General features: G+C 33.9%; 1 protein-coding gene across 4 annotated transcripts in view; it reads left to right on the forward strand.

The window, feature by feature from the left end:
• Positions 1-2,727: 2,727 nt before the first annotated feature.
• Positions 2,728-13,815, forward strand: part of Arl4 (ADP ribosylation factor-like 4) — an 86,645-nt gene continuing 75,557 nt past the window's right edge. For 2 of the 4 annotated variants that reach the window (XM_073091141.1, XM_073091140.1), the window contains exon 1: positions 2,728-3,188. The gene's annotated coding sequence lies outside the window, so the exon portion shown is untranslated. Of the gene's footprint in view, positions 3,189-3,341; positions 3,362-13,815 lie in introns of those variants that run through there. The other 2 variants (XM_073091142.1, XM_073091143.1) reach the window with 2 other exon arrangements.

The following is a 13,815-nucleotide window of genomic DNA, read 5'->3' on the forward strand; positions in this document are numbered from 1 at the left end:
GTTCCATCTTAATCTCCAGGAATAGCAACCCATCTGCGATCGAATTAAGACGGGACTGTTTTCTATGAAATTGGTCATGGACATGGATGCAATGACCGTTAGAATTGGATTCCCGTTTGCTATTTCAATTAGATTAAAAAACCATTAGGGAGCCCGTCTGCCATATGTTACAATAAAATATTTCTAACAATGCGAAGTAAAAAAATTGCCAATGAATAGGCACGAGGAGGTACTGTAATAACCTTTGCGCCCAGTTGATTAAACATTTAGAGATTGATTTTGGAATTCCATTCAAATAATCGACTAGGGAGTAACGACCGGGGAACGAATGATGAATGATCCTGTTCATTCGGCAGATGCTGAATCATTTTGACGATTAGGTTGTTTATTTTTCATCTTTCCTATCTATAACACATTTTTACCGAAACTCATAACAAACATGGCGGTTGGAAATATATCTAGATACTGTTTATAGTAACATTCTCTAAAATTACGAACACCGGTTAAAATATTCAAAATCTCTGAGTATTTGAATGTAATCGAGATTCTTTCCCGGATACCTCTTTTCGTGTGCTCCATATGAACGGAAATCCAGATTGTGATTAAATACGGTTAATGAGTGTTTTTTTTTTTTAATTTTTGGTAGGTTTTTATTTACTTACTTGGATTTTTTGAAGTTATGTAACTACTTGTAATCTTGGTTTTACATACGTCCTATTTAACTTACTTAATAACAGAGAACGTACTAGGAGTCTATATCTTTACTTCTCTGTGCACACTAATAAACGGTTTTTAGTTCCGTCGTACAATCATCATACATCATTCGATTAGCCATTAGGAACATATGTGTAAGGATAACAAACGATAAATCTTTACACTTGTACCACATAACGAGCCCAGTTTGTTATAACGATTCAACGTGATTTGTTACACATGATATAGAGTAATAGTTGTAAGGCTAAGTATTTTTTTCCTTTTATTTATGTATTTTTTTCTTTCAATAAATTTTAGTTCAAGTCACGGCTTCGTACTCGAGAATTTCCTAAAAATTGCTGGCTAAAGTGTGTGTGTGTGTGTGTGTTTGTAATATATAAATAATATATTACTACTTATATTTGTACTAATAATAAAATACCACTCCACAACACCGTAATTGGCAAATTAAAAAAAAAACTTTTTCACCAAATCAAAAAAGTATTGTAACTCAAGACTTATCTAATTTTGTTTTCGTATCATTTTAACAATTTGTACAATGTTTAATAATAGGTACTTGTTCCTGGAAAGAACCCGCTTCGGGTTATCCCAGACCGGGATTCCCAGACGTCAGCTCAAGACATTAGGCGAATCCAATTACAAAAATAATTAATTTTGGATATTTCAAATCTCGTTACAAAATACTTGCTGTAGTTTTCGGGTAATTTTAAAGACAGTTAAACTGATCTTGACAGGGATTGATAATAGGATAGAGGTACTAGGATCTCTCTTTTTAATACCGCAGTTTGAACAACTTCCTTAAGAATTCCTGGTAAAAGATCAGGTTATCTCTCCATCACAAAAATAAGGAAATATATATGAATTGTATGACCAGCGTTTATTTCTCGATGCCTCAATCGAGTTGATTCATAGTTTAACATTATTAGTGTTTAGGTTCACAATAAGAAATCCCAATTTCATGTAAATTGTTTTTTTTTTATTTATTTGAACTGACTGAACAGAAAAAAAAAGGATATTTTAAAGGGCGACTTTTACCCAAGAATATATTTTAAGATGTCTCAATAGGATGAAAATTCTTGCGTATAAAAAAACATTGTACGACGATATAGCAGAGGCATATGTAAAATAATTAAAAAATGCTGTTTCAAAATAATTTTATGAATATGAAAGTTTCTGTTTCAACGCGTGTTTTTTCTGCCGTTGAAAAATAACACTACTGTTGCGTGTGTGTACGACACGGGTACGACAATTTCAAGTAAAACACTCTAAAAATATAACTATACTTTACCAAAAAAGAAAGACTACAAGACTTAATATAAATAAAATGCTACCTAGTCTCTTATGTATAATAAAAAAAAGATATTGCATCGGAATTATAAATGAGAAACTAATTGATTACTTGAAGTAGTTAGTGCATGGAACGGTAATTAAACTCTTATTGCACATAATTATATTAACTACCGAGTGTATAGATCTTACGGTATTAATAGCTATTATGATCACACTAATAATAATCAGTGTAAAAAATTTACCTGTTTTAATACCTTCATAAAGAACGAAGGGCGAGGTTCTCAATCAATGCCAATGTTTACTAAGTTTCAATCGATACGCTACTAATAAACTTATTACGATTAATATAAATTAAAGGAAATGAAAATCATAGTCAACATTAATTAAGTAAATGGGACACAACAAAAGCATAAGCTATATTTATTATCACTAATGTACGCAGGCTGCAGTTTATCCCTGTAGATGGAAATACCCAAATTAAACTCTGGAAAAAACCTTCAACCTGTTTGAAAGACCCGTTCGTAAGGTTCATGCACAAAGCAGGTGTCACTACACCGCAGCGATGCATGTAACGAATTTCAGTGCACACAGACGAATCACCTTCAACTACCTCCGTACCTTGATCTCGCTCGGCAGACGAATTCAGCAACACGGCATCGTGCGAGTGCACCCGAACAAGCGGCAATCTTTACTCAACGTCGCACGTCGCACCGCGGCCCCGTCCCCGACGCCCCGTCACTCAGTCCGGAGGTATCCGCGGGCGAGGCGGCACGTGCGGTGCGCGCCTCGCGATCTTTGATTGTTTTGGCTGTGTACACCATTGTTTAATTCCATCCGACCACAGCCTACGTTCGAGTGCTGGAATCATTTGAGTTACTCTAACGAATCTAGTGTCGAAACGAGCAGTGACGATAGAGATAAAGTGTTTTATCTATCCCTAGATAAGTAAAAGGCTCATTGTCAAGTGAAACTCTGATCGTCCCATTCATCTGTGCGACGTCTCCATCTGTGTTTTGTGACTGAACCGTTAACGTGCAAGTGATCTTTGTTGTAAAGGAAAGCATGCAAATCAATAATCGAGTGGATACCCAGCTGCGAGCAACCGAGAGCTCGTACCGTGCGGTTTATTACACGGTTGCATATTGATTGCTTCTCCGAAATCACTAAATTGTTTAGTTGACACGGTAAGTAAACAAACCACACTGAATTTTAAGTTACTAATAATTTAGAAATTGCCAGATATCAACAAAAGCAAGGGAATGGAGATGATAAACAAGCACGTTTCAGCAGTAACGGGATACGAAAACAGTTCCAGCTTCTAAGTTCTATGGAGATTGATGCAAATGGCGAACGAGAGGTACGCAAATTAGTCTTCCTGGAAATAACCGTAACAAAGACGCTTTTATCAAAAGAGAGTATGAAAGATACCGTGCTGTTTTGATACCTTTAGTAATTTATGTTTCTATATTATCTTTATTTATAAATAGGCTAATATTAAATTAATCGCCTATTGGTAGCTTTGTAGTTAAATGACAATAGCTGGTAGTTTAGAATTGAAAGCTTTTAGTTCTATTTCTGCTTCCCCCATATTGATACAGGAATATGTCCTTCTCCCTATTCCATTATCTCTGGTTCCATTGCTGATTCAAAGGCAACAGTTGGGCCATAAAGCGCAATGTGTTTTGGATATAGTTATAAGTATAACAAATACAATAAGGAGAAAACAAACTCCATTGGCAAAAATTACATTAAATATAATAACTACATGAATTATCGGATGATTTTCATAGACGTTCCCATTTTCGTTTAATTTAGCTTTTATCTCTTAAAAATATTTTCAAATCTTATAAATATTTTGCCTTTTGTCCCAAATTAAAATGAACTCTTGATAAAAACGAGCCCAAACACATATTGGATACAGTCAGCATCAGGTGATGTTTTTTGGGATTTGGATTTTTTTGGGATTACACAACGATCTGTTACCCATTAGATAATGGGGAACAGATCGTTGTGTAATCCCAAAAAAAACAATCGTACCAGACAAGAAATTCAAAATGTATTCGAAAGATTTGACCTTAACGTACACACATACATAGCTCAGTAAGATAAATAGAAGCTTGTAGTAATAAGCGATGACACATGCGCCGTCCCGTTTGTTATTGAACGATTTGACTGCAGTTCTGAGAACCGTCTTGAAGAATATCTGGATAGGTACTTTATTGTTTATCCGTTGAATACATCTGAGGGTCTGATTAATGATCATCATCAAAGTTAGGGTTTTCAACTCTTACTCAGAACATATTAGGGTTAATACAAAGTTTTGGAGATATATTCATTTTTAGGGTTAACTATAACTATAATGTTACAGTACGCCCTCTGTCGTGTCTACACCATTATTTTATGCTTATATGACTAGTTTTGTATATATTTACATTTCAAAATATTATGTTTAAGCCTAGATACAAATACAATACAATACAAGACGAAGTTAATCCTAATCAAAAGAGACATGTTAATTGTTATACATTTATAAAATTCATATTACCCAAACATAAAACAAATGATTCTTGATTGATTAAGTTTCTTACTAAAACAAATGATTATTTGTTTTATAAGGACTCGTTCCATGAAATCATATATCTTGTTCTTTTAAATAATATAAGACTTCCAATTAAATCTTCTAAGTACAAATGGATGATCATAATATAACGAGCCTATAAGCAGTCAATGGTCAGACTAATCCTTAATACCGCAGTCACAACCGGATTTAACTCGATAGCAACGAGATGAGCTATTCGTTAACGTTCGTTCAATATGTACCTTGTACAGATGAGCCTACATCATTACTATTGAAAAAACGTCACTAAACGATTCAGTTTTTATTGTAATAACTCTTAACATAGTTGTATACAATTAACATTTTAATATTCTTTACTGCAAAGTAAACTAAGTGATAAAGTAAACGATAAACTTAATTCTAACATCGCCAGTCTTTCTGAAACATAAATAGATAGATTGTAAGATACACGTAAATATGTTTATTTCATCAAACGTATACACAAAAAATAGTGCGTTAATCTTCAAAGAAGACTTTTTGAGCAAAGCATCTACTAAATAACAAATTGCACACAAAGCTTTATAATGCAAAGATTAAGTATTATGATTTATTATTTTCTGCGTTATTATTAATCTTCTGTTGGTAATCAAAATCCATTTTTAATGTTGGTTGCACTGTGCTTACCTCGCGCGGCCTCGTCTCTGAGCTTCGGATTATAAACGTAACAATGGGATTGTAATCGAGACTGGCGCAGGTAGTATTGTATAAGGATTTACTAAAGACTTCCACTCCTATTAACAGATATACGTAAACAGTAAAATAGCTACTCGTACAGATAAAAACACGTCTGTATTCAATCCCCTCAAAAGGAGAGCGAAAGAGGCAGTCAATTGGAAATTTTGGTTTGATTATGAATTCATGTTGATTCCGCCTCAAGTACCGATTTAGATCGCCTAACGCTTAATACGTCTGATGTTCAGTCACGTATGTAAGCATATTACTTATTCAAAAACGGTATACAAACAAAATGTAAATGTTATTTACATCCAAGCTTCCAGTAAAAGCCAAAATTACAAGCGTCTTTGCATAAAGCGTTTTAATGTCTCTACCTTTACCAACATCGTCGGCTGGCATTCAGCGCGGCTGCACAATAAAACCTAAAGCAAAAGATTCTAAAGCGTCGAGTTTCTTAAGGCAGATGTTTTCCAGTTTGCAAATAACTTTTTTGAAGTCTCGATTGCACCGTGCAATACATGCTTGAGTGAAATCTGGACGCAGTTGGAGCACACCTGACCGCAGGGTAACCAGTTTCGTCACCTGGTCCTACGCACACAGGCGTCAGCTTGCATCTCCTTTAATACATTGTACGATCAAACCTGTATAAAGCCAATACGTGTCATAAATCCGAAAACACATTGCTAATAAATTTCGCCAGCTGCACAACCTTTTTCTTTTAACTTTTATTTCGTTTGTCTTCAGAATAATCGAAATCAACATGGTTATTTAATTTTAAGAATTCTAAGAACTTGCGCTTATGTTTTAATTATTATTCAGTAATAACTAAAAAAATTGGCAGACGAATTGCCTCGGAGGTAATATCGTATGTTTTAATACATTCGATACACACGACGTAATATAACGCTAAAATACGATTACGATCAGGAAATTATATCAGTATCGATTACATGCAATGAAGTATTGCTTTTCATACTGCATACCGATGTTGGATATTTATGTAAAAAGAAAGCTATTGAACCGCTTATTATGACTATTGACAATAATAGGCTCTCACTCTACGACAATGTACATTTCCTCGTAGTACTTTCGTATGTGATCGAGCTCGTCACACCCATTTCAATGATACTTTTGTCTTTTTATGACACAATGCCAATACACACGTATACTTTCTATATTAATGAAAGCAATGTTGCCAACAGTAGCAACACACTATCGCTGATATAAATGTTTTTGAGTAGGAATTGTTTTTCTATTAGCATCCACGCGATAAAAGACCGCTTTATCGACGCTGATAGTGTTCTCATTATCGCTTACAAGATTTATTATCAACTTATCAGTGTATACGTATTGCAAAACACGTAATGTTCTTCACGGGTTTTCGATTGCATACACGAGGTTTAAATGTTTCATCCAATCTCCAAACTTACACAATTCGAGAGGCATAAAAAATTTAAATTGTAATTTTTAAAGTTACAGCAATCATGTGCATAATTAATTATGTTTTACTATTACATGTAACGGAACCATAAGTGCGTGTTGTGTACATTTAATTTGAATAATATGCTGGAAATAATATTTTTATGCAACATTTTTAGGACAAGATTAATTTAAAATAATGAAGTTCCAGAAATTGACTTATACCTGGACATAACTTGATCCTGATTCATCCCGCTCGTGATATGAATCGTTAAATGTTTCTTTGTGGTCGGAAATTCCTAAGGGTTTTATGATTCATCACCTCTTTTTGACCAGTTACTTACATTATTAACTTTTATTTAACTTTAAAGGGGAATCATAGGGATAAATAAATTAGACATAGCTTAAGAACATTACAATCAATCTCCCTTTGTACTACTGCCGCTTTCATCGACCTTAAAGAAAGAAAGCTTGGGTTGAATCCAATTAAAGAAGCGACATTAATCTGATAATATTAAATCTTCATAAAAGCAATAGAATTATCAAATTCACTTATCGCGTTCAAATTTTCAAATATCGCTTATATATTTTTAATCTAATGAATTATTATTTCAACAAAGAATAGCGCAATGAAAATAATAGAAAATACAAAGTTAATATTCGTAACTACTCCCGTTACTGCCTGTTCCACTTCCTGGCGCTCTTGTACTACTTTCGTGGTTAAAATATCAAGTAGATGTAACATTGCACGCGATGTACTGGCTACTATCACCGGACCATTACGTATTTACGTACATTATGGTATACGGTATCATTGACCTTAATCTACTTTTGCTAGAAACACTATCGGCCTTCTGAATTTAGCCAAACAACTTCGTATTCTGAAATGGTAATGTCTAGGAAGATAAGGACTCATATTGCATAATCAATAGATAGAAAGTCGGCAAAAATAAATTGCTGATTATAAATCAATTCTAGTTAGTCTTAACACTCGAATTAATATGTATTGTTTGAAGTCTTTAAATTTATTCAAAGGAATTTATTTTATTCGTAAGAGTAACATTTTGTAACTCAAATTTTATATGTAATGAACTATATTTCTATGTTATTTGAAAAGAGTGACTGAAGTTCGAAGTGATTCATACTAGTCCTTGATTTACTTATATCAATCTTCTTATTTATAACCAAAATTTGCTCTTCAAGTATATTTACATGAATCAGTCTATTGTCTAACGGATATCGATGTACTAAGATCAAACGATCCTTTACCCGAGGTTGAATCTATTTCAGATTAGTGTTTGAACAGACGGGGCACGGTTGGTAATAGTATCGATAAAAGAAAGTTACCACACGTATCACCTTCATGTCTTGATTGACGATCAAACGTAAACATGCAGCGTTTGAAATAACTTCCGTACGTTGTCTTTTCTTTTATATGTATAAACATCAATGTCTGTCAGTTTCTTGGTCTTTTATACACTACTATATCATACGTTCGATCGCCATGAAATAGGAAGTTGTTGAGTACGCTTCGGCGAAGACACTATTTAACCTACGATAGGCGGCGAGTGTGTATACACAAATTTTGATTGAACTCAAAGAAATAAATTCTTGTAAAATACTTTCACTTCAGTAAGTAATATACGTAGGATAATTTGAGACCCGATAGATGGCGCTGTTTCTGATATTAATTGTTTTAGCAAAACATTTGCTGCTCAGATCCACTAATATAAATATAAAGAACACAAAAAGACAATTCTCCGCTTAAGCACAGTTCAGCCCGTAATTTGGCAGGCGACTGTCAAAGGCCAAAGTGTCAAGAGTAAATAAATTATTTCACGAGTCATTTAGTTTAGTGTTCTCTTAAAGACATTTCGTTTAATGGTACTTTACACGTATAGCCGGATGCATAGCAAGTGGGTACAATTGGGCTGTTTTCCCACGCAACAATGCTAACAGCCTACGCTCGTGTGCTCGTGCGTTATTGAAGCAATGGTGCCAAGTGACACGACGGGCAATTATGATTATTTATCGACGATGAAGAGGCTCAAATTACTCTCTACTTAATTTCCATTGTCAACCCGAAAGTATTTATAATAAAATTAACGGTAAAAAAATGTTGGATTATTTGAACTTAATACCAAAAGGATTACCCATCAAGATTCAGTTGGCTCCAAAAATATGTAAAATATGCGTATTTAATATGAGTATAACTTTATCTAAAGTTGAAGAAGTCAATAAAGTCGAATATAATAGAATTATAGATACTACTTTTAAACTGAATGACAAGTAAAGGTCACACTATAAAAGGTTCTTATCGGTCTTATTACCTCTGTGATCAAAAATAGACCATTATAACAATGTCCCTAATTTGATTTGACACTTGTCCAGCGAGTACAAGTTTTCAAACTAATACAATGGGACGCAAGTAGAACAATATTAGTTCAAGTGGTCACGTAATAGGTACAGAGCAAATTGGAAATTCGGCAAATGGGTTTTCGTTTACGAAAATGTAATTATTTATCAACTTGCCGACTTCGTTGTTAGCTCCCATAGTGCAAGGCTTTGAGGTCACGACTATATTTTGTATGTCGATTAGTCCATTCATTCACTTCAAACCTGCTTACCTACTTGTATGCGCAGTTAAAGCATTCGTAGTATTGCTCGACTATGATTCAGTGTACTTATGTGTTCACAAGATAATGTAACCGAATGCGTACTTTCGTAATAGGCACTAGGTGATACGAAGGGTGGATAAGAATAGACGCACGCTCTGCTAACAAAGCCCTTCGGCGTTTGCTCTATAAATATTTGAATAACACTTTCAGACTAAGTTCACGTACGTTTGTAATTATCACCTTTCCTTCGTAATTTTACCTGAAACAAATGACAACATATAATTAACATTCATGAACTTTTAAACTCGTTTATTACATTTTTATTACGTCATTTGTATTCAAATTTCTTCTTCATATTCTTCAGTTTTCCCTTTTTCTTTAATGTTTAGAAAAGGTCTATTTACTGGCTAGTTCCTATTAAGTCTGATTTCCAAAATAATGTGACTTTTCTTTACATTTCATTACTCGTTCTTATTGGATCATCTCAATTTTCCAGCACGTAATTTACTATCATGCAAAACATAACTGATTCTGAAAAACCGCATCACACGATCAGTACCGCATGTGGTCCTGTTAATGTTCACATCGTAACAGCTATTATGCAACCCATTGTCTTCTCCGATACCTGCTATGAAAACCGTGACTCGATGATGTAAATCCGCAACTTTCTCCACGACTAACAGTTCATACCGGTAAATTAATCTTGTAGTTAGATTATGCGTATGACTCTGCAAGATAAGGCATGATTATATTAATACAATCGAACGTATAGTCAATACGTAGTGACATAGCTCTTCTGCATGCAAAAACACTCCCTTTGGAAGAGCTATTGGAGTTTGTTTGGAATTGCAAAATTATTTTCATAAACATTGCGTTACAGGTAACCGAATACTTTACTCGATTATTCCAATAATTTCAAATATTCAGATATTATTGAGTATTAATCAAACAAAGGTAACAGAAACTTCGGATCAAAACGGTTACTTTTATATTTTAAGACAAATGATAACTCTTATTGAATTGAATTTGAAAGTCGTTTTCTACTAAAAGTACATTTATCACAAATATTACGACGCTCTTTTTACAGCTTTCGAATCGGCCATATAAGTCAAATAAATGGGCAAAAAGAAACACGTCTCACTTTCATCTGTCTTTGTCTATTTCGTGCTTAGTCACCGTCTGTCAATGATGAACCTCTTATTTCGTTAAAATATACAAATTGAACGATGATCTTATCAGTTCTGTTAATTGCTTCAATATTTATCAGTCTTCAAACATTATTTCAATATCTTAATTACCAATACGTGCATGTTTTTACCTTTCTCCATACCAACTTTGTCTTGTACAGTTATTAATTAAAATTTTCTATGCAAATGTGTAATTATTTTTTGGTACACAACAAGCGATTCTTTTAAGGCATCTGGTTATTATGCAGGGTAATCGACCAATTTACCGTCCCAGCGAAATAAGGAGTTGGTGTCCTTACTTATTCGGTGCCTGCCTTCCTCGATTCATTAGCTCTGTCAGTCACGTCGGGCAATGGAAAAGACGTGTAATTAATAAAAGTTAAAATGGAGTTAGTCAGGGCGTTCACATGCGTAGGCTGGTTACAAAAACTTTTACGCGTAATCTTCGTCGAAAAAATCTGAAGTCAAATAATGAATAGGTTTTTATACTGACAATCTGACAGATAATGATAATAATGAGCCTAAATAAATTATGATTAATGATACAGAAATGGAAGGCCTTGAATTTTATTTGCTAAATAAAGTATTTACGACCACGTTCGCTACGTAAACAGTATTTAAGGGTTCGGAGTATTACCCGGCCGTCCGTAATCGTAAAAGTTAATTATTATTCAGCGACATACACCAGCAGTCACGTTCGTTTTATGGACGATGCGAATAGACTGTTATATTACTACTCATTCACAAAACAATGAATTAAATACTCAAACGAGTCAAACTTATCTAATACTTAAACTCAATTATGACGAAGCTGAGAAATTAGATGAAAAGATCCGCACACGCAAACATAATGAAAGAGTTGCGTGTAGACATGATCTTATTCGTGATTATGTTGTAAAACTGTTAACGGTATACATGCCCATTTAACCAAGAATATTACATAATTATGTGAGAGTTAATTTTCTACTGTATCAAGTTTACATACATCATCTCATTTATACTAAAAGATCTCATAACAAAACAAAGGTTTTATTGGAATTACAATTTTTCATCACTCTTCGGTCGGGTCTTTTTAAAGAAATTTTGAATATCGTAATCTTACACAACCGTAATTCATTTTCACAGTAAAAAACATTAGAGTTGAACAGTCTAATACTAATAAATGAGGTAATAAATACAAACTTAATCCTAATGAATTCATTATTCAAGTCATTTTGTAATATTTAAAAAAGTTATGGCTTAAATTTGAGAAGGGTTCTCTGGGTTCCTTTTTCATGCGTCATTCGTGTTTTCGTGTCGGGACCGAAATTTTAAGTGAATTTGTCCCATTCTATCTTGGCCAGCGGTCGTGGCTCGTAGAAAATAATTGCTCCAACCATTAACATTCCAGCTTGTACCGCTAACGTAACTTTCTCGAGTGGGTGGACCTTGATATAGAAATTACATTTCATTCCGTTTATTTTGCGTTTAATGCGCTTCGTAACTACTGAATTATCTTGTATCAGTATCTTCTTCGTGTATGTCGTTGATCCCATGTCAGGTGCTGTGAAGACTAAAATAGCAGTCTCATCGGTCATCGTGCCACCGACGACGTCACGCATCTGATAAGGTGCTCGTAGGTAGCCTTATCGCTTTCGATCACTACCGAAACGCGTTAGAACGTTGATAGAAGGTTTTATTACATGTACAACGGTTTCTCTTTACATTTTAAGTCATACATAGGAATCTCGTGGATTTATACAGCTAGTTCATTTTCTTTACCGTGAATGTGTTCTTTGGTGTCCATATTTCTTTCTAATATAAATCGTGTATCATCAGGCATTTAGACATAGATACGTAAGCCAATCTTGATAATTAAATCCATAAAATAGATTAATTCCTAGTCTATAAAAATGACTATCTAAATTATGGTATGTATTTCAAATTACTATTATATAGCCTATGAATAGTTTATGAACATTTAAAGCGATTAAGATTGAAAGAGTATGATTTTATTGTCACCATAAATAGCAATATTAGTTCTAATCTTTCTCAGCCTCCATAATTGGTTAGAGACAAAAGAATATACGAGGGAAACTGATAGCCATTCTTCATTCTCGTGTCAATGCCCGTGCTATTGTCGTTAAGTAAAAACTTAACTTCGAGCATTCAGTATTGAATTGCAGTATTTGTTTGCAGTTCACACATTGTTTTTTTATAGACGTAGCATTGGACCGCATGATGGAGCTTGATTTACCTCACCTCGGTGAGTAGAGGATCTGCCAAACATTGGGTAGTAAAAAGGACTTGCAGATGGCTGTTCTGAATCCCGCCTGCTTGCAACAATCCAAGAAGAAGTAGGAACAGATGAACATTTTCATGGAAATTTTTCCATGCCATGCCTTTGCTTTTGACTTTAAAATTTTCGGGCTATTTTTGAATTCTGCTTTACATTCAAGAATTTGACTTTCAAAGTGAGTGATAGTTTGATATGAGGTACCTACCGATAGCCGTTTAAATTTTATTTATTTCTGTGGATGCACGCTTTACTCATTAGTGACAAAATAAGATTCTTAGAACTTAAAACTCTATGTATGGCAAACTATAAAGTTGGTATGGCGGTGGCCAGTAATATGATATGATGGAATACAAAAATAGTTGCTACAATTGTTGTTGCATGTTTCTTATACCGAATGCCTAAACACTTCACGTACCGGTATAGTAAGAAGCATATGTCCACATTAAAAGCGGTTTATTTTTGATCCGAAACTATTTGTTGCACAATCGAAATCATATTTACCGTTATCTTTATGACAAACTGCATTAACTAATTTATATTCATGGGCCCATTCATTTGAAACAGAAACTATTTCGATTTCATTTCCTATCATAAACCGTGATTTTTGTTGATTGGTGCAATATCTACTTCTTTATTAATGAAATTTTGTTCATCACAAGAGCCATTATTTTGTTTATTGATTTTAATATTGTGTACTTCTGCTAAAGTTATCAGTAATATAATATGTGAATTAGACATAACAATGTATACAAACAGACAAAATACTTTGTTAGCGGCACAAAATGCTGACGCTCTAAAAGATAAATATGGTTTACTACCTGAAAATGTGCCAATTTATTGTTGAATATTACGCAAACGTTACAACTAATTCTTAGAAGATGAGACAAAAGTTATTTATACGTATTTTGTGTTCATTTTAAAACCAACACAACTTCCTATCATTATTCTTACATACCTCAGTAAAAATATCTCAAAGAATGATGCCGGTGACATTGAGCTAATCTAAATCCAGAACGA

This window comes from Epargyreus clarus, unplaced genomic scaffold (assembly GCF_041222505.1).
Source record: "Epargyreus clarus isolate Ecla_fem2 unplaced genomic scaffold, WU_Ecla_fem_2.2 ptg000034l, whole genome shotgun sequence".
NCBI lineage: Eukaryota > Metazoa > Arthropoda > Insecta > Lepidoptera > Hesperiidae > Epargyreus > Epargyreus clarus.